Raw genomic sequence first — 17,950 nt, 5'->3', positions numbered from 1 at the left:
TATTTATTTATTTATTCTGTCGTGGTTATGTACTGTATATTGGAGATGGAGACCCTTTGAGAGCTGCATGCAATGGAATTTCATTTTAATGTATGCCGGTTAGTGTACATTCAAAGTGACAATAAAGTTATTCTAAGTCTGAAAACTAACTATGCTAGTACAGATAATTATTTGAATAGCTTGCAGTGGCAAAGAAGTTAGGCATCTGAAGCATGCTGCTGATAAATTGTGCTATATATAAACAAAAGTATTCCAGTATTTCTTGTATCATGTCATCTGATCTGACAGACTATTTACATTGCCTTCACCATATCATCCACGCATTTCTGTTGTGCAGTCTTCCTGCCTTTCTTTTGTATCTGTCCTTGAACCGTAGAACAAGCCAGGCTATGAATCTTATTCTTAACTCTGAACCATTTGAGGGGAAGCCTTGTAGAACTTCTTTTCCAATAAGCTTCTGCTTGTTGGTGTAAACCTTTTAAGCTCAGTGTAGCGCTATGGGCATTATTGTGAAATAGTGAGAGAAGGCATATTTACAGTTGCATTCTTTGTAAGGATGACTACTGGCAACAGTTCTTCCTTTTGGCTAATTGAATTAAAAAACAAGTCTTAGGAAAACGCAGTTTGGAAAAGGTAGGGTATCACCCTCATAATTCTTGCTTCACCTGTTCCTTTCCCTGCAAGGTTTCTGAAAATCTCTCCACCCACATCTCCCAAATTTCTCCCTTCAGAGAGTTCTTTTTCTAAAAAGTTCTTCAACTGAAACTGTTGGGTAAGGCTATTAGATTTGGGGTGTAAAAATCTGGACAGCTAAATGGCTTCTGTGGCAAGATCAGATAGCTCTTTATGAAGAGAGCTTGCTTTGGACCAAGGAACTGTAATATTTATTTTAATAGTAAACAGCAGATTAGTGGTAACAAGCTTTAAGCCATGTTTTCCCTGTACATTCTTTCTCACATAATACCTTGCCTGTCTCTAAGGTTTAAGAATAAGTAACAACCAAATTTTTCATCATGTCACTAGGGGAATGCTGCAATGGTCATAGGTGCAAGGACTGGTTGTAGGTTACTTTTCTCAGCACCATTATAACTTCAAATAGCCATTAAAACAAATGGTTATAAGTTGAATACCCGTATTATTTTGATATTGCCTTTTCAGGGAAGAAAGAGGGGCAATGCAATTCTTGAGACCCCCCCCCAAGAATGTTATATCAGGAGAGATTCTTCACTTGTGATGGTCCGACAACTGGGTGCTAGTTTTACTAACAATTTTTACAAGTGTTATAGCAATTAGTTGTGGAACTCTCAAGTTCTCTGATCTTGTTGTAAATATACAATGTGATGGTGTTGTAAAATATACAATGTGATGGTTCAGAGAGAGCGTATAGATTTGCTAGGATTATCAAAACATCCAGACCTTTTCTGTTAGTTGATGACATACACAATTTTTTTTTAATATCAGTCATAATTTAGGTAATATATTTCCATACATCTGTGCTTTCATAAATCCTGCTGGATTGGAGCAGGATATAAATTGCAGCAAATAAATGCATAAATCAGTCAGAGAAGATGAGAACCATCTTAAGTAGGAAATAAAAATGTAGGTTTGTGTAAATATTTCCCAAAGAAAGGTGATCTAGGGGAAATGGTAATATTTGCCAGGAAAGCTGCCTTTGAAAAACTAAATATCCCGGTCTTCCTTTTATTTGGTACTGGAATCTCTATTCACCTGCTGGAAGAAGGGAGCCCTAAGAACTGTTTGCCACCCATTTTGACAGGTGCATTTGCTGAAAGCTGTTGACTAATAGGATAATATCTATCACAGTTTTTTTGTGGGCTGGGCTTTGAATTGTTGTGAGCATTTTAATTATGGGCTGGGCATGTGATGTTAGGGTGTTGGTTGTGAATGAAAGCTGTCTTTGCACTAAGGCAGTGATTATTAGCAATGAGACTTCTCAGAGGGAACAGTGAAACTGAACTTTTTTTTCCTTGAAGACCACCAAAGGTAAGTGGCTTTACAGTTTGACTTTTCTTTTCACTGTCCCCTCCCAGTTCAGGAACAGAAATTATGGGTTTTCATTTCTTGAACTTTTATTTCTTAAGTTATCTTCTTGGAGATTCCCTCTTCCTTGCTCCTTTGGCTATTTGTCTTTCATTTATGATTTCACTTATATTTTAAAATCCTTTTCCAAGGTATTTATTTCATTGCAGAGGGGAACTTGTATGTGAATGAAGACATTTTTTGATAAGAACAAGGCTTTTAAACTATGAGTTTACTGTCAGTTCTCGGCTCTGCCATGACTTCATTAGGTAATCTTAGACAAGCTACCCTTTACCTGACAGTCCTTCTGAACTTCATAGACTGTAAGATGAAGATCATAATTGAACTATCTCATGCAGGCTTTTTATTTATTTAATTAATTTATATTAAATATATTGGAGTTGTTGAATGGATTTTGCAATCTGAAAGCAACCTTACAATCCTCAGTATTGTTTTTCACTATTATCTAAATGGACAGCTGTTATACGACCAAGGAAAAATGAATGTTTTTTGAAATTGTGAATTTTTCCCCCCCAAGGATCTGATCCCTGTCAATGGAGAGGCATGCATTATAAAGTTTTTTTCAAGCTCAAATGAGATTTGATTTACTAAACCTCCATGAATGCCTGCATCTACAAAACATGTTTCCAAATGTTGTATATTTCCAGTAATGTTGTAGTAATAGACATGATATTTGCTAAGCTTGAGCTGCATAGAAAAGAGTCAGGAATGCGGTGCTGGTTTCAAAATAACTGCTCCGGCTAAGGAACTAGAAGGGAGTGTCTGGGAAAACCGATTTGCCTCAAGCTGTGACAACAGGTATGACTAGAAAAAGATGCTGAGCTAGTAATATGACCCGGTTGGTCCAAACAAAATTAACATTATTCTTTTTAAGAGTTTTCACAGGTTTTAATTATATTACCCTCGATACTCATATACTTTTGATTATGAAGAAATGTGTCAGTTTCTTTGCTGGCTTTGAAAACATTGCTGTTTGCACTAACTTTATTTAGATTTGAAAAAGCAGAAGCTACAACAAATAAATTAGGATTTCCTTTGTAGATTGATGAATTATAGGTAATTGTTATAAAGACTGAGTAAAAGGTTGCAAAGCTTCCTTCTAAAATGATGCTGTAGCAGTGTAGGAATCACCCACCAATTGATATAATCTCCAATGTATAAATAATTTCTTAGGGCTGCCATGAAGAACAATAAAAGCAGTGACCGTACTTGAGATATTCTGCCTTTTAATTCATGTGGATTTTTTTAGCATTATCATGGAACAATAATATTGCATAGTTTGATATGGTCGCAATCAGAGATGTAGTTCATCAATAATAGGAAGCAGGTAATACTTCATGAATAATATGAAGTCTATTAACAGTTTTTCTGTTGCACCTGTGCCTTTTTCCTATAAGCCCACTGAAAACACTGCTGGGAGTGTTAAAAAAATCATTTCTGTGTACTCCATAGCCAAAGGAATTTGCTTAAAGCCATAGCAAATTAAATGTTGTTTGTCAGAGCCACATAGGAGCTCATTTCTACAAAGTCCCTTTCTCTTTTTCAAACAGTAGCAATGGTATGATGTCACAAATGAGACTATAAGTAAAAAAAGTTCGGAGCTGGAGGCGCACTTTTTTAACTAAGCTACACAATGGCAAAGATAAACCACATTTTCTTAGGATTGAATATTTCTAGGCAGCTTGATGCCTAGACACTTAAGCTTACTCTCCTTTACTATTGTATGATGAGTATAGGACTAAATACAGTTGAATAATTTTGATTATCTGTTTTTTCAGTTAGAACTCTAAATTTGGAAATGCTTTATACTATTTTGGCACTCATTAGAGGACTTGACTCTTTTTCTAACCCGTTTAATTAAGTGTTGCTACAGTTTTATAATATCGCTTTCTTGAATGTGTGTTATTTCTCTAGGCAGTACGAAGCTGCCACAGAGTCTCTAATAGAGAAAACAGTTGTTAACAAGGTGCAGCAGGAAAACCCTTTGCAAAATCAGCCTTCCTACCGTGGAACCATATCTGCATTCAATTCACATGCTCGCTGCCCATGTCTGCCTATATTAGTAGATTTTATTTCCTTATTATTCTCTAAGGAATGAAAAATTGAGACACGTTCATTATCACACCGAGCTTGACATAGGAATAATTTATGTTTTGCTGGTGGAGTGTTTTTGAGCTTGTTTGAAAAAACTGCTTGTTTGTTTTGAATCCAAGTTATTGGAAGACGCCGGCTGTCTTCCACATTCTCCCACCAGCTATAGGCAGTCCTCAATTTACAATGACAATTGGGACGAGAATTTCTGTTGCTAAGTGATGGGGTAATAAAGTGTGACCACATCCCTTAGCAACGGAAACCCTGTAATATTTATTTTATTTATTTATTTTATTTTGTTTGTCAATTGCTTACAAGATAATAGGTATAAGTAAAAACATAGTTATGAACACATGGATACATATAAGAAAACTAAAAGAAACAATAGGACAGGGAGGGTAGGCACGTTGGTGCGCTTATGCACGCCTCCTACAGACCTCTTAGGAAAGGGGTGAGGTCAATAGTAGAAAGTCTAAGGTTAAAGTTTTTGGGGTTTGGGGAAGAAACCACAAGTCAGGTAGAGTATTCCGACACTGACCACTCTGTTGCTGAAGTGGTATTTCCTGCAATCAAGTTTGGTGTGATTAACCTTGAGTTTGTATCTATTGTTTGCTCTTGTATTGTTATGGTTGAAGCTGAAGTATTCATTGACAGGTAGGACATTGCAATGATTTTATATACTATACTTAGATAGGACCGAAGACAGCGTAGTTCTAGGTTTTCTAGGTCTAGAATTTCAAGTCTGGTGGCATAAGGTATTCTGCAACGAGTAGAGGAGTGGAGAACTCTTCTTGTGAAATATTTCTGGACTTTCTCAGCTGTGTTAATATCAGATAAGTAATGTGGGTTCCAGACTGATGAGCTGTATTCGAGTATTGGTCTAGCAAATGTTTTGTATGCTCTGGTTAGCAGTGTAATATTACCAGAGAAAAAGCTACGTAAGATTAGCTGAACAACTCTTAATGCCTTTTTGGCTATATAGTTACAGTGGGCTCTAGCACTTACGTCATTTGAGATGAGTACTCCAAGATCCTTGGATCATCAACAAGGTCTTGACTATTTAGCCTGTATTTTATTTTCTGATTTTTTTTGCCAGTATGTAAGACAGAGCATTTATTTGTTTAAATTTGAAGTTGCCATTTGTTTGACCATTCTGATACATAGTCGAGGTCTTTTTGAAGGGTAGCAGTATTGTCTGTGGTGTTGAATAGCTTTACATCATCAGTGAAGAGAACACAGTTGCTCTTAATATGATCACAGAGGTCATTTATGTAGAGTATGAAAAGAGTTGGTCCTAGAACACTTCCTTGGGGGACACCACTGTTGACAGGTACAGAATTTGATAGGACGTTCCCAATTTTGATCATTTGTTGTCTGTTTGACAGGAATGCTTCTATCCAGTTATGTAGTTGTCCAGAGATACCATAAGATTCTCCTGGAAGCCGTTCGGATCATCCAGTGTGTGGGAGGTGCTTCAGTCTGCGTCGTTGTAGGCTGAGCTTAATTACTGAGGATTGCTCCGCCCTTCATCACGTGGCTGCCTTGCAATCCCCAGTTTACGCTCAGCCTTCGTTAGGTTAGGCTGTGTATCTCCCACTCTTGGCCGATTCAAGCATACTCATTATTATTTCAGGTTTGCCTTTTATTCCTGGTTCTCCCTTAGCCTCTGCGCAATTGGGGTGGCTGTAGCAGGGAGCGCGTTTCTTCGCCCCAGGGGGATAGAGCGCGGGCGGTTTTCGCGCTCCGGCGTCAATCCTCCCCCCTTTCAATTCGGCTCCTTGCCTGCCGCTTGTTTCGCGCCGCTCTCATAGCGGCTTTATCGATCGCGCTGATAAGCGCAGCTGGTGTTCCCCCCACCAAACGCCCGATCGCCCCAAGCAAGGGGCGAAAATTACTTGGCTGCCTCGCTCGGCTCCTAGGTGTGCCGGAGAGGCTTATGTAGCGCTCTGAGCGGCCGGGATTAAAGAGTAGGTGGCGGCCGCCATTTTGGGCGCCGCCACGTGTATACGGGCGTCATTTTAATAGGCCTCGTTGGGCTGCGAAGGGCTAGCTCCTGTTGTAGGCCTGCCAGCCTATGAGAGCTACTGTAGATTCAATTTAATTGGCTATCTTGTTGGCTTTCCGCAGCATGCTCAGAGCAGAAAATCGCAGCCTATCCCTCCCAGTTTGTGCCTGGGAACTCCAGCTGCCAGAGGCCTCACTCCAGCCTCAGGCGTTTATTTGGCCAATTGGAGATTTTTAACATTATATCTGAGGTCACTCCCTCCTGGGAGCACTGAACAGATCCCTGTTCATTTCTTGTATATGAAAAATTAATAATAATAATAATAATAATAATAATAATAATAATAATAATAATAATAATAATAATAATAATAATAATAATAATTAATAATTAATAATTAATAATATAATGTAATGAATATTATATAGAGATATACATATATATCTATTGGTACATGGCAATAACGCATTACCAACACTGATTGGATTACATATACAGTGCTTATAAGCATGTATATATATTTATATCAATAATTATAACAATAATAATATTGTAGAACTTACATATCTAAATTCCAAAAGGGGCGCGGGCCAGCTGAAAGGACACCCGGCCTTTGTTGTAGGCCGAACCCTTGGCGAGCCAACCGCCTTAAATTGGAGCTATAGTCCTTTCTTCTATAATGGCAGATGACAATTCCACTAGAGGCCCTTCATTGAAGGCCAGATCTCAGTCCTACCACCTGCGCAGACAGGCTAAGGAAGCCTCTAAGGAAACTTCTAAGGCTTTTCAGAGAGACGCCCTAAGGCGCCATAGGGCACTGGAGAAAGAATTTGACAGGTGATCTAGAGAGGCACAACCAGTGCCCCCAGCCCCCTTCCTTCTACCTCCAGACACCCCCTCCTCCAGATTCCTCTTCCCTCTCCAGGCGCAGCTTACAGGGACACCAGGTGCCCGAACCAACAACCAGACGAACGCTCGAAGCCACTTTCACACCCACGGCCGCTGGCCTGCGCCAGGAGGAGGCCGCCTCTGTCGAGATTCCTGCGCACATGCAGGCATGGATGGAACAGACTATCCGCCAGGGGATAGCAGAGGGCCTTTAACAGATGTCCAGGTCCGGTCCCCCTCGATGGCGTCCGAACACGCTCGCCATCACTCAGGTCCTTGCCTAGATTGGACCCCACTCATGGTCAGGTACCTTTATGGGGACAGCCCCCGCTCAGAAGGGGAAATGGAGAAGGCTATAGAGGACCTGGTTCGGTTCGGGAGGAGGAAGATCTTGAATGGGGGTCCATACACCAAGGGGAACCCCTATCGGAGATAGACCCGAAGGAAGGGGACATGTCCGAGGGCGAGGGCCTCACCCCGATCAACTCACCTTGTGGGTTTGTTCAAAGCACACATATTTTAAATCCCTGCTATTTAAGGCCAAGAGCATTTCTGGCCTATCTGTTCAGTCCTCCTCGCTCTCCCCCCTCCGGCAGAGGGACAAGAGGACGCCGTTTTAGGCAACCCATGGTGGAGGCGGAAGTTATTCCGGCCCCGCTCATATTTCACGACCTAGTTTCAGACCAGTTGGACTCTATAAGAGCTCCCCCTGCCCCATCCAGCCAGGACAAGAGGTTCTTAACCTCGATTCGAGCTTCTGCAACTTGCTTAACACCCCGAGGTAGACGAACCCTTCGTTGGCTTAGTATCCTCGTCCTCCCCAGTGACCCCTTGGAGGCTCTAAAACCCGAGGACAAGAGGTCCGAACTGCCGTTGAGTAGGGCTCATCAGGCTGACACCTGGGCTGTCAGATCGGCCATGGCCGCTTCCTTTTCACCAGGTCCTCGATCCGGTGGCTCCGCCAACTGAAACAGAATGTTTCCCCTCTAACACTAGGGCACATCAGGACATTGTAAAGTTAACGGCCGCAGTGGAACCCTCGGCCGACGCCACCTACCACAGCCCTTTGTCAGGTGGCCTAGAGGTAGAAACACTTGCCTCACAGTCAGGAGGCTGTGAGTTCGATCCCAGGGAAAGGCTGATATTTCAGATAGACTCTCCTGCTCTTGTACATTACCTCAACGGTTAAGTTCTCCGCCCGAGTAATAACCTCTCACGTTACAGCTCGCCGCCTACTCTGGCTCTAGCACTGGCAGGCGGACATAAAAAAAAAAAAAACAACAAGCTGGCCACTGCCCCCATTAAGGGGGACAGACTATTTGGCACCGCCCCTGGAGCCATTGCTATCTGAAACCTGAAGCAAGAAAAATTTCTTCCCCCTTTTTTTTTCGGAGGTCAGAGTCAAGAAAGCCTCTGCCCTTTCGGAGAGGTTCCTCCCGACCCTTCTACCAGTCCCCTTCCAGCCCAGGTATCCGAGACCCCCTCCTTCCGGCAATTCCAGCCCCAGGATCGAGCCGATCCAGGTTACAGGAACAGGAGGGGCGGCAGCTACAGACTGGCCCTTCACGGGCCCCGGAGGGAAGCCTTTCTGGCGCACCAGATAGACCCTGCTCCTCCCTTCCCATCGAGGATGCCTCAGGCATTTCGCCCGATGGGATTCCCCACTTCCGTTGCCTGGGTCCGTGGCACCATCAGGCTTGGTCTCGCGCTTGAATTCCAGCACCCCCGACTTCTTTATGGCATCCCTCCTTGAGGGACCCCACCAAACAACTCAATGGATTCAGCCATTCAGCACACCATCCCAGCGGGGCAGGGGTTTTACTCCCTCCTCTTCGTGATTCCCAAACCCTCAGGGGGATGGAGGGCGAGTCTAGACCTGAAACGCCGGAACCGTTACCTGATCTACCGCAGGTTCAAGATGGACACCCTACAGTCCATTCTACTGGGCATCAGGCAGGGGACTGGCTAGCCTCTATAGACCTTTCAAAGGTGTCTCCCCACTCCCATTCCGGCCCTTCCATTCCATATTCCTCAGATTCTGCTACAACCACCGCCACTTCCAATATGTGGCTCTTCCCTTTGGGTTGGCCCCTGCCCCGAGGATCTTCACTAAGGTCCTCGCGTCTCTGGCGGCCCCGCAGGAATCTCCCGGTTCGTCTCCATTGTTATCTGGATGACATCCTCGTCCTGTCCCACCCCAGACTCTAAGCAGGAAGGATGTCAGAGCTACCCTCTCTGCCCTCCAAGACCATGGGTTCTGGCAAACTGGCAAAAGAGCCGACTGTTACCACCTACACGGATCACCCCTTGGGGTCCGTCATTAACTCAGTTCGAGGAAAGGTTTTCCCTTCCTCGGAAAGATTCCTTAACATTCAGGAAACCGTCAAACAAGTCAGACGTTCAAGAAGGGTAACACCTTTAGAATTGTCTAAGCTACTAGGTAAAATGGTCTCATGTATTTCCATTGTTCCCTGGGCCCGGTTACACACCAGGTCCCTACAGTGGTTCCTGCTCCCGTTCCAACGGTCCTGCAGAAGCAATTCAAAGGCCACGGTCATGGTGCCTTCAAGGGTCCTCACGTCTCTCCTCTGGGTACCAGTCCCGCCATCAACAAGGGACATGGCTTCAAGGAGCCCCAACGCCTCACCCTCACCACAGACGCCAGCCTGTCCGGATGGGGCGATCACATCCACTGCTCTCGACTCAGGGCACATGGTCTCAGGTAGAGCGAGCAGGCAGTATAACTGGTTGGAACTCCGCGCCATCCACCTGGCCCTGCGCAACTTCCTCCCTCAGGTACACGGGCGGCATGTCCTCATACTCGCGGACAACATCACGACCAAGGCCCATGCCAACCGACAAGGGGCACCAGTCCATCCGTTTGATGAGAGAGGCCGAGCGCCTCTGCCATTGGGCGGAGCGCAATCCCCTCACCCTCAAAGCCGAGCACATCTCAGGGGACTTAAACACCCAAGCAGACTGGTTGAGCAGGACCTCGGTGGACCAGCCCAAGTGGCGCCTCCACCCGTCACTGTTCAGGGAAGCGACCAAGCTGGTCGGTCTCCCGTTAGTGGACCCCTTCGCTTTCCCCCTCAACACTCGACTCCCAGGCTTTCTCGAGGTACCCCTCCCACGGGGCCGAGAACTACAATGCCCTCCGTTGCCCCTGGCCATCAGGGCTTCTATATGCATCCCTTTAGCCCTGGTCCCCAGAGTCATCCAGAAGCTCATCTCCGAGAAAGCAGAACTGATTCTGGTGGCTCCCTACTGGCCCAGGCGCACATGGCTTGCGGACCTCCGCAACCTATCGGTGGCCCCTCCCTGGAAAATCCCTCCGATCAGGATATCCCTTTCTCAGGGTCCCCTCCAGCACCCGGATCCTCAGTGGCTCCTGTTAGCAGTTTGGAGGTTGAGCGGGAGCGTTTAAGAAAGGGGGCAGTTTCTGACCAGGTTATCGATACTATTCTAGCCGCCAGGCGACCCTCCACAACCCGGATATACAATGCCTCTTGGAATAGTTTCTGCAAGGGTGCCAGGGGTTCCAGGTCAACCCGCTTTCACCCTCCATCGTTCAAGTGTTGACATTCCTCCAAGAGGGTCTGAGGAAAGGTCTTTCTCCGAACTCCCTGAGGCATCAGGTCTCAGCCCTTTCAACCGTCATTGTTTTGACAATCTGGGGTCCCTTCCCTCCACCCTCGCATCAGGGCATTCCTCAGGGAACCACCAACTTTGTCCCCCAACGGTTCACAGATACCCTACCGGGGACCTCAATAAGGTCCTGGTGGCCCTTATTAAACACCCCTTGAGCCTCTCAGGGTATCCACTCTCCAGTTCCTAACGTACATAGTCGTGTTCCTGGTGGCCATTACCTCGGCTCGCCGAATATCAGAGATAGCAGCCTTGTTGGTGAGGTAGGACCTTTGCATCTTCCATGCCGACCGGGTAGTTCTCCGGCCGGGCCCTACCTTCTTGCCCAAGGTCAACTCAACCTTCCACAGGGCACAGAAACTTACACTTCCGAACTTCTGCCCCAATCCCCGTGGGAAAGGGAGAAGCTCTGGCACACCCTGGACGTTAGACGGGCCCTCCGCATTTACATTAAACGTACCCAACCCTTCAGGAGATCCGAATACCTTTCCTCTCCTTTCAGCCCAAGTCATTAGGCCACAAAGTGTCCCCGTCAACCATCGGCAGCTGGATTAGCGCTACTATTTCCAAGGCGTACTTGTCCCAGGCCCTGCCGGTTCCCAGCGGAATAACGGCGCACTCCTCCAGAAGTGCTGCTACCTCTGCAGCTGGGGCCACTCAGGCTCCAATTGCTGGTATTGGTCGGACGGCCACTTGGGCCTTCCCATCTCCCTTCATTAGACATTATAAGATCGACATATTTACCTCGGTGGAGGCTTCGTTTGGTAGAAGAGTCCTCCAGCGAGTCCTTGAGGAACCACAGGGGTCCCAGAACCAGACGGAGTCCCCCGTAGGACAGCCAAGCTTTGGTATGTCCCACACACAGGATGATCCGAACGGCTTCCAGGAGAATGGGCATTGGTTCTTACCTGACACGCCATTTCTCTGGGAGCCGTGAGGATCATCCAGCCCCACCCTTATTAGTTTTCCGTCTGGTGGGGTCTTGTTTCGGCCAATGAACCCTTTAGCATAGTAAGAGGAGAGCAGGATTTTCTATTCACTCTCGACTTCACGTAAACTGGGGATTGCAAGGCAGCCACGTGATGAAGGGCGGAGCAATCCTCAGTAATTAAGCTCAGCCTACAACGACGCAGACTGAAGCACCTCCCACACACTGGATGATCCTCACGGCTCCCAGAGAAATGGCGTGTCAGGTAAGAACCAACGCCCATTTTAGTTTTAGGAGTAGTTTGTCATGTACCACTGAATCAAAGGCTTTACAGAAATCTATGTAGATTGCATCTATTGTTTTGTCCTGATCGAGTTGTGTAGTCCATATGTTTTTGCAGTGTAAGAGTTGCAGATTACAGGATAGTTTTTTTCTGAAACCAAATTGTTTATTGGAGAGTAAGTTGTTTGTCTCTAAGTGGAGGATAATGGATTGGTTAATAATTGATTCCATGACTTTACAGGGGACGCAGCATAAAGAGATTGGTCTGTAATTTTCAACTAGGCTGGGGTCTCCCTTTTTGAAGATGGGGATGACTGTGGCTTGTGATCATAGTTTTGGCAAGGAGCTGGTCCTGAAAGATTTTTCAAAGATTATGCTTAGAGGTTCTGCTATGGCAGTAGATAGCTTTTTTAAGAAGTAGGCACATATTCCATCCGGTCCAATAGATAGAGATGGTTTTAGATTGCGTAGTACTTTTTCAACATTGTCTTCTGTAAAATCAATATGTATTAGATCATTGTAGTTGTCTGTGGTTTGACTAGGAAATACTGGGCATGATCCATTGCTGTTTACAAATACTGAGCCAAAGAATGTGTTAAAGAGGTTGGCTTTAATGGTGTCATCGTTGCAGTCTTTACCATTAGGTCCTTTCAGGGGTGGGGTGGACCTTGAGTCTTTTAGTTTGTTGTTTACAAAATTGTAGAAAGTGCAGGTGGAATTGGTGCGTAGAAGGTTTCTCTCTTGTTTAATGTGATAATTGGTGCGTTAAGTCTTTATCTGGTGGCATAAATTTTTGTATCAGCTTTTGAACTTGGCAACATGACCAGATCCTAGTTGTCATCATTAACCAAATTCCAGGGTCGGTAGGTGAAGCTGCCTCATGCTGGCTTCTCACAACCATGTCAGTGGGGAAGCCGACAGGATGTTGCAGACACTTTCAGCTTGCAAGTAGGTTAGCAGGCAGCTAAGTAGCTGCTGCTGGGTGAGGAAATGATCGAGAGAGGCATGAAGCTGCTGGAGATGGCTGAAATGGCAAATTTTTACTGTTTTGATTAAAGAAAAGAATATAAGTACTTTCATTTCCACATGGACACTGCTTCTGAACTTTGTGCTTGAAGTGGAAAAGAATAAAACTTTGATTTTGAGTTTTACTGATTAAACCAGGAGTGTCAAACTCAAGGCCCACAGGCCGAATTCGGCCCATGTGGTACTTAGATCTGGCCCATGGGGCCACCCTGAAAACAGCAAAGGACTGGTCCATGGTGTCTCTGTCAGCAAACTAATCAAGGAGAGAAGCAACCTGGAATTAAGGAGAAACTTCCTAACTATGAGGATAATTAACCAGTGGAAGAGCTTGCCTTCAGAGGTTGGAGGTTCTTCATCACTGGAGGTTTTTAAGAGGAGACTGAACAGCCACTTGTCTGAAATGGTAAAGGGTCTCCTGCTTGAGCAAGGGGTTAGACTAGAAGACCTCCAAGGTCCCTTTCAGCTCTATTCCGATTGATTGGTGGATAGATGGATGTACTGTCTCCATAAGATAGCCAAATATAAATAGACATGGGCAATCTCAACTATATCTATAATATAGGTATACTGCAAATAATAATATATTACAACAATACAATGTATAATATACAGCGTGTATAATAATACTCATGCTGACTGAACACTCTCCCTTATGAACTGTGAAGGAGCTGAGGGCAATATCATGGATGCTTATATGCCCATATTGTACAGCTGTGCTAAAATACAGGGTGGACACAGGCTAATATTGCTTGACCTTGATCCTGTGCTAAAATACAGGGTGGACACAGCTAATATTGCTTGAGTTCATCATTTCAATATTTTTAGTTGTGTGCAAAATGTCCCTTGCATACACTGGTTCATGCAAGAAACAACAGTTTTTTGGATAGTCTTTGCGTGAGTTGAAACTGGTTCATGCAAGAAACAACAGTTTTTTGGATAGTCTTTGCGTGAGTTGAAACTTCCATATATACAAAATAAAATAAGGCCGCTACTTCTGGATACCAATTGAAACTTGGTGGTGCTTCCAGGCAGTGGTTAGGGAGTGGGGGCAGAAACTGGCAGAATGGAGAAAAGCCAACACTGGTGTGGGGAGGTTCTTGGAAATGGTGAAATTGGCAATGCCAGCCAAGTGGAGTGTATTATGCTCAAACTCTATCCTGTACAATTGAGATTATTTTAGCCAGATGCTAGTGGCAGCAGCAGAGGGGAGGGAAAGACATGTGTTTAGCACATGGAGGGTCAATTTAGGAGAAAGGAAGAGTTCAAAGATGTATGCCAATCTTGCTCTGCTCACTCCATAAAATCACTCCCAATGTTTTCATAGTCTGTTTTGGTTGAAACCTGAAGCAACCAAACTATTTGGAGTTTTTGTTTCTGCCAAACTGTGGCTGATGTGATGGTTTGGAAGAATGTTCTGCTCTATATTTTCTATTCCATGCACTCCCCTAAATATTTCCGATCCTAATTATTCTAATCAGATCAAAATTGGGGTATATTGTTACATATTCTAGGCAAACAACTTATTCAAGTATAGCAAACTCCTTTTAGTTTTCATGGTAGCCCAAATGAATTGTGGTCATTAGATCCTCGTAAGAGGGTTTTGTTTTTTTTTTTCAAAATAATACATGCAGATGAACGAGGAAAATGGGCTACTTTACCAAGAACGCTTTTAAAAAAAAAATTAACACTGCTTAACAGGAAATCAGAAGTTATCTCTGAAAGGAGTTCCCATCAATATGGATCACTCTCTTTGAATCTTGATTAACAGACCTGAACAAACATATATGCTTAGCTCTCCAACTCTGAAATTATTTGTATTTATTAGCAGTCAGGTTATAAGCTATTATGCTATATCCATATTTGAAGTTATTTTTGCATTGTGCCTGGCACCAAATATGTCATGCTGAGCCTTTTTGTAGTCATTAAAGCATATAAATCAAAATGACAGCAATTAAAATCTTCTTTCATAAGACAGATATGTTACCTGCAAGGGTTTTTAATAGGACTGTATCTCAGGCAAGGCTGAATTTTAAGGTGCAGTTAAAACAAAACAATTTAGGGCAGGCTGACATGAACTGGAATGGATGGTTATAAACTTCCTTATCCCAATTCAAAACACTCTTGAAACCCTAGTCTTGACTCGTTTTTTCCCCAGATACTGGAGCATTACATATAACAGTGCATTAGCAACTGTGCCAAAATAAAGCCACTTGCTTCAAATACTGTGCTGTGATGGAGAGAGGGATTGAAATCAGTAATTAGTAGATCTGCTTTAATTCAGATATCTTTGTGATTGGAGCACTGACAATCATCTCAATCAGAGTTACTTTTGCTGTCAAGCTACCCAATCACAGGCACTTGGGAGGAGCTAATCAAACTTGGGAAACAAACCTTTAACTGAAGCATCCACTCCACCTCATCATTCCCTGGTCTTTTAAATAGTCATCTTTGATTATTGTAGCTGAATGGACTACCTTGGGAGCTGTTTTCTTTACTTCCATGTCTTTTCTTGTTGTTAATCTCCAGCAATCAGCTATAAAGCATTTGGGCAGGGACAATAAGACCCCTTATTTCTTTTGCATAGCCCCTGTAATTTAGAGTATCTGTTTAAAAAATACTGCAGATATTACTTGCAAAAGAATTCTTTTTGGTGCAGGTTTAATCACATTAGGTCTTAAAAACACCTACTAGCATGCACATACACACAAACATGCATCAAAACAAAACCAATCAAACATTATCTCCGGGTGAAAAAAAAATAAAAAAAAAAAAAAAAACCCCCCCAACCCCCCCCCCCCCCAACCAACCCCCCCCCCCCCCCCCCACCCCACAAAACCCCCAAAAAAAAAACCCCCCCCCCCCCCCCCCCCAAACACAAACCCCAAAAAAACCACCCCCCCCCAAAACCCCCACCCCCCCACCCCCCCCCCCCCACCCCCCCCCCCCCCCCCCCCCCCCCCCCCCCCCCCCACCCCCCCCCCCCCCCCCCCCCCCCCCCCCCCAAAAATCTAAAAAAACCCCCCAACCCCCCCCCCCCCCCCCCCCCCCCCCCCCCCCTCTTTTCTCTTTTTTTTCCTTTTTTTTCCTTCTCTTCCCCCCTTCACCTATATACGTATAAGGTATCTGACTCAAATATTGGAATTATCTCTTCATAATGATATAAGGTATCTGACTCAAATATTGGAATTATCTCCTCATAATGGACTAAATATTTTATGATTTTTGTCTTATCCTGATAACAAATATAGCTAATTAAATTTTTCCCATACAGGATCAATTCTGGTCATTTTCTTTAAAAAAAAACAGCTTATGCTCCTAAACTGGAATTGATAGGATAGTACAGTATATTCTCTAGATCTGTTCCAGCTATTTTTAAAAGCTAGAATTCAGTCTTCAGAGTGGGTTAGATAACCACTCTAGACCCATATTATTTTACTGTTGTTCTGGCAATACCCCTTTCTCAGTTTGTGCAAAGAGAGAAAAAGCAAGTTCAGAATAAGTTCCAATGTTAAACTTCTTGTATAATCCAGTTCAATATTGGTGAATGTTTCAGAAGTGTGACAATGGCCATTATGAACAAGAGTAACAATTTCTATTATTTCTTAGGCTTATTTATTTCTCTCTAAAAAAAACCTAAAGGATGGCCTAAATAATTGCGGTTGAGAATCCTGATTTTTGATCCGTTCAGAGTAAGTGTGGTAAGAGTTGAGTTTTTTTGTATTTTCAGACACCCTGATATTTGACTGGAAATCAGAATTATAGCATATCTGCAGGGGCGGGGAAAGAAATATTTATGCTCAGGAAACAAAATTATCTCATGCTCCGGAATTATATCAGTAATTACAATAGTGGTTTCTAAAGATTTTTATTCACCGGATTGATCTAGTGCAGGGTCTCCAACCTTGGCAACTTTAAGCCTGGAGGACTTCACCTCCCAGAATTCTGGCTGGGGAATTCTGGGAGTTGAAGTCCTCCAGGCTTAAAGTTGCCAAGGTTGGAGATCCCTGATCTAGTGGTTAAGGTGCTGGCCTAGAAAGCAGGAGCCTGGAGTTCTAGTCCTGTCATAGGCACAAATAATCAGCTGGGTGATTTTGGGCCAGTGACTTTCTCTCATCCCAACTTGCCCCACAGGGTTGTTGTTGTGGAGAAAGTAGAAGGAGGAGGGAGTATTAGGTATGTTTGCTGCCTTGAGTTATTCATAAAAATAATAAAGACGGATATAAATATCTAAATAAATAAATGACTCAAAGAAACTGTACATTTTCAGTGGGTACAACTAGCAATCTATTTTTGGGAAACAGGCATGCTCTGGAAGCTGTAGGAGTTTCCCTACATACAAATGACCAGCAAAGGAGATATTTTGGATAATTTCTGTGTAGGATCGTGCTGACTAGTTTGATCCTGTTTACATTCTGCACCTGTGGAAGAAAATGTTTGGCATAAAACAGCCTTATGCAAATAAGTGCCTGCTGCCTGTGTGAGGGATGAGTTATACAAGATAGAAAGCCTTAAGGCTTACTCCAATGAAGTTTGATCTGTGATTTGATTACAACAGCTTGAGTGCTTTATATAGTGCAACAGGTAAGAGAATAAAATGTTCTCCCATGAGCTGTTCAGAGCATCCAGTAGTTGGAGGTGCTTCAGTCTCTGCATGTCTAGGCTGGGCTTAATTTGTGGAACGCTCCTCCTCCTCCACGGGACTCCTCCCCAGCGTTCCCCAGTTTTGGCTCAGCTTCGTGAGAGATAGGCAGTGCTTGTGATTCTTCCTTGGCAGAAACAGGAAAAATTCTTTCCTTGCTAGCAGGTTTGAAAGTTAATCAGTTTGTCTTTAGAATCCTTTAGCCTTCTAATCGCATTGCGATCTCTCGACGTTGGCCCACATTACAGAGATCGCTCGCATTACAGGGAAGCGCCAATTTGTGCCCCAAAGCGGCGGGAGGCTTCGGCGCGGCTCCGCGCCCCCTCCCCACAACCAATTTTTCTACCCCTGCCATTCCGACAGATTGCCTGCTCCCAACAGA

The 17,950-nt window shown here is 44.1% G+C and overlaps 1 protein-coding gene across 8 annotated transcripts in view; it reads left to right on the top strand.

Annotated features, from left to right (window-relative positions):
• The window catches only part of PPFIBP2 (PPFIB scaffold protein 2), a 161,640-nt gene that overhangs the window by 13,596 nt on the left and 130,094 nt on the right, over positions 1 to 17,950 (top strand). Inside the window, exon 1 of one of the 8 annotated variants that reach the window (XM_087951013.1) lies at positions 1,926 to 2,004. The exons of 6 other annotated variants lie outside the window; for them this stretch is intronic. The gene's annotated coding sequence lies outside the window, so the exon portion shown is untranslated. Of the gene's footprint in view, positions 1 to 1,925; positions 2,005 to 17,950 lie in introns of those variants that run through there. One more of the 8 variants, XM_087951011.1, reaches the window with a different exon arrangement.

The sequence above is a fragment of the Notechis scutatus genome, chromosome 1 (assembly GCF_049901735.1).
Source record: "Notechis scutatus isolate UNSWTSFEM ecotype Mainland chromosome 1, rNotScu1.2, whole genome shotgun sequence".
Taxonomy (NCBI): Eukaryota; Metazoa; Chordata; class Lepidosauria; order Squamata; family Elapidae; genus Notechis; species Notechis scutatus.
This window is presented reverse-complemented; position numbering and strand designations above follow the sequence as displayed.